Raw genomic sequence first — 4,427 nt, 5'->3', positions numbered from 1 at the left:
CTCCACTGTTTTTGCCCGTCATATTTGCAGCTCCATCAGTAGTTATGCCTTTACAGTGGCTCCAGTCCAGGCCACACTTAGTAGTCACATAGTTGTTCAATTCACAAAATATTTGCTCACCTGTGGTCCCAGTAGGAATAGTTAGGCAGCATAATAAGTCCTCCACAAATTCTTTTTCCCAGGCATGCCTCACATAGACCAACAAAGTTGTACAGTCTGCAACATCTGTGCTTTCATCCATCTGCATTGAAAAGTCCCCTGCCATCTTCAGTCTTGAAAGAAGTTGCTCCTCAAGGTTGCTTGAAATATGAGTAATCCTTCTGGAAACTGTGTTGTCACTCAGTGGAATGCATTTTAATTTTTCTGCAGTTTTTTCATCGATGATTGTACTAACCATGTCTATTGCAGCAGGCAGGATTAATTTTTCTGCAATAGTGTGAGGCTTTTTCTCTGTGGCCACACGGTAAGAAACCATGTATGATGCAAGATGAGCTTTGTCATTCAATGTCACATTTCTTCAAAGAAGATCAGCAGACGATTTTATCTCCTGTGCCTTTCTTTGAAAAAAATCGAGTGGTTTATTAACCAACTCACTGTGGACAGTTTCCAGGTGTCTCTTTAGTTTGGTAGGCTTTAAACTTTCATTTGCAAGTTTTTTATGGCATATTACGCACATTGGTTTTGCTTCTTGATTTGAGTTAGAATAATTTACAAATCCATAACTTAAAAAATAGTCTTTGTAAGGCCTTGACCTGATTTTTTTCTTTGCTTCCGGTCCTTTGTCTCGTTCCCCACTCTCCTCAGATTGTAGGCATTTGGTAGAGGGGATTTCTGTGCCTCCATCGTTTTTATGGCGCCTCTCATCAGCTTCCTTCTCGGTAGTTTCTGTTGATGCTTTTTTTAGACTTAGTTTTCTTTTTACATTGATTATTATCTGTAGAGTGATCTCCACAAGATGTAGCTTGGTCTTTCGAAGTGCCTGACTTTTTTACTAACCAACCGTCCATTTTTCTCCTTCACGTAGCAGAAATCACCACAGTGACCACAGTCAAAAAAGCGACAGGCTCCACCTTGTGGTCAAATGATGAACTGCATGCATAATTCATGATAGAAAAGACAATTTTTAAGAAAATAATTTGGCGACCCATAAAAAATCTTTTACGAACCCATTGTGGGTCGGGACCCCAACTTTGGAAATGACTGCTATACAGTATATACTGTATTTTAGACACATTCTAGGCAGTTTATCAGCTAAAAAAAAGTTAATTTTGGGGTAAGTTACTCTTTAAGAGTAATTGTACAAATTAATCAACTGTAAAAAGCTGCTCGCCAACATTACTCATCAGTTGACACAAAATTAATTTATAAGCAACAAGTCTTTTGAAGGTTTTTATTTCTTTAGGGTACAATCATGCTTAAGTCACCGTCACTATTTTGCTCATATTCATATTGGCTATATATTAAATGTAAATGTTTGCATATAAGTCCAAAAGAAGCTTCCAGTCAATTTATTTTCCCCAAATTTCATCTTCTGCTTACACATCTTGTAAATTTTTCATAATTTCCCAGGTGAAAAAAATTATACCAAGTATACTAAATATTAGCATACTTAAAGCCACACTAATCATCAGTATATTTCAAGCATGCTATTTTGGAACATATTTTAGTTGTTATTGTACAAAATCACAATTTTTTTGTGTATGAAGTGTACCTTTACGTACTAAATTGGAACGTCAAATATACATACTTACATGCTTAGTTAGTGAAAATTAAGTGCACCACTTCTGTAAAGGAATTGTATTTAAATAGTATTTTTAATGTCTTTCAAATTCATAAGCATTATAATTTTGATGTATTAGTATCATAATGATAGTATGATTTTGTTTAACACAATTAGTAAGGAAGTACAATTTTTGGCAACTTAGTAATCTTTTTTACTTTATGCTACTTTGTACATTACAGTATATGTTTTACTTCACRCTAAGGTACTGCAAAGGTATTTGACTACCAGTATACTGAAGTTTGAATGAAATAAGGGACTATTCAACAGTTTATTGAATTCAGCCTTCAGTAAACTGGCGGCCTAATAGGCTTGCAGTACCTTAATATGAAGTAAATGCTTTTTCCTCTATGCTAAAAAGTAGCAGAGTAAAAATCTTTTACTTCACACTTAGGTTGTTAGTACATAAAACACTGTATAAAGTGCACAAAGTATACCTGAAATTGTTCCACTTTAGCACATAATAGCATACTTAATGCTCCTAAAATTGTGGTTTTTCTACAATTTAATTACAACTAAAATATATTTATTACAAAATTAGTTGTTCCAAAATATAATTTCAGTATACTGATGACTACTCTGACTTCAAGTATGCAAAGATTTAGTACTAATTTAATACTCAACATCTTTATTTCTTTCCTGTAAATTTGCGGTGAAAAAAATATTGTGTATTAAATATATTCACATTTCTCAAAAGTACAAAGCCAATATGCTAATAATTATGTGTACAAACTGTAAATATACTAAAAAATATATTTACAATATGCTTATAAAAATATCCCAATAAAACTTCACATATATGGAAAAAATAGACACATTTCCTGGTAGTAGATGAAAAATACTTCACTACGAATAGATTATTTTAATTCGGCGTCACAGCAATCCAGTATTAGACAAACTGACATTCTCCTTTCTGAAGAACAGCATCTGCAGAACAGAAAAGAGGTAAAGGTCAAACTTTTGTTCAATGTTGACTAAATCAAACCATCTTAAACAATCCTATTTTTTGATGTATTAGCAGTGATGAATTTTATCTGGGTGGCATTCCAGTAACCCTACTATACATAGTAAATAATGAATAAAGTACCAGAATATTAAGTGCAATAATTTTTGCCGGAACTGGTTGAAATTTAATTTAGGACAACTTAATGCCAAGCCAATCCCAAGCTACCTCCCATGTTACAAATAACATAACACAGCAGCTGCTGCCAGTATTAACAAGATAAAAATTTCATTTAGTCTTTCATGATATACATACAATGCAAATTTATAAAAATACCTTGGCCCTCATAGTAACAAATAACAACTAATCCTGTGCTGAATCTAAATGAGCAAATACAATGTAAACCACATTAAAGGAGACATCATGCTAAATGCACATTTTTTGCATTTATAAACTATTTTTTGTGCAATTATAGTTTAGTGTAGAAAACTTTAATTTATTCTGTCCAGTTACTGCAAAGATATTTTTATATTATTTTATGGGTCAAATGTATTTCCGGCCAACTGGATTTCATAGTCCGCCATTTTTTTTTCCTTGCTGTGTGATTTTGTAGTTCATAGCGTCATGGCGAAAGTGCAAGTTCAGAAGTCAAAATGTTCAGTTCTGGGGTGTGTGAACTCACATGATTAATCTACATAGACTACCAGCGTCAGAGCTTCTTCAAAGTGCCTGGTTAAGTTTTATTTTTCAAGGAAATGGACCCACAACAGTAAGTGGGAAAGTGCTTGACGAGAACACAGGATGAATGCTACAAAAACAAGGGTGAGTTATGAACTGTAAATGTGTTTTAACTGTCTAATTTAGCTGTTTCTACCCTCTGTGTCGGAATATGAGTGGAGAAAGAACAGCTGTGTTTATGTTTCTTTTCCGGACGGGAGTGCTGCGACATGTTTTACTTTCACTTTCGTCCCGCACTGTAATCAGCGTGTCTGCGTTTTATTTTCTTATTTTTCAAATGCTGGAGCATTTCAAACTGTGATCTAAAATTAACATCAGTTGTTTTAAATGCATTTTTTGCCTGGTGTCAAAAACGGGAGCAGCAGAATGAGGCAGAGAAGCTGTGAGCGCTGTGTGCGAAGTCCTCATAAGGAGAGCAAGATGGATGTGTGTCTCTCCTTTTTTTCCCTCTCTGTTGCTCTGAGAGTTTTGCTGTTTTTGCATCAAAAATGCTGGGAACATAGTCATTTTATGTAACAAAATATATTAATCTTATTAATATACAAATAACAGAATATTTAGCACTAGATAAAATAAGTAATGAATTTATTTATTTTAAAAATTTTTAAGAAAGGCCTGAAAGAAGAAATCCTGTGTGACAGCACTTTACAGCCTCATCAGACAAGGCTTAGTTAAGTAACAGTTTTTTGTTTGTTTTGTTTTAAATTAAGACTTGTGTAACATTTGTTATCATTCTTATTTTTATCATGTTAATGGAGGGAGGGAGGAAGAAAAAGTAGTATCGGCTTCAAGAATCGACCAAAAAATATCGGCTGCAGTGTTGTTTTAGTCACTCTATATTTACCGTATTTTTCGGACTATAAGCTGCGACTTTTTTCCTGAACTTTGAATCATGCGGCTTATAGACCAGTGCGGCTTATACATGGATTTTTTTCTTCAGCCACCAGGGGGCTCCATTTGCTTCAA

Source organism: Austrofundulus limnaeus, unplaced genomic scaffold, assembly GCF_001266775.1.
Source record: "Austrofundulus limnaeus strain Quisiro unplaced genomic scaffold, Austrofundulus_limnaeus-1.0 Scaffold771, whole genome shotgun sequence".
In the NCBI taxonomy this organism is placed as follows: Eukaryota; Metazoa; Chordata; class Actinopteri; order Cyprinodontiformes; family Rivulidae; genus Austrofundulus; species Austrofundulus limnaeus.
Note: the sequence above shows the minus strand (reverse complement) of the source record.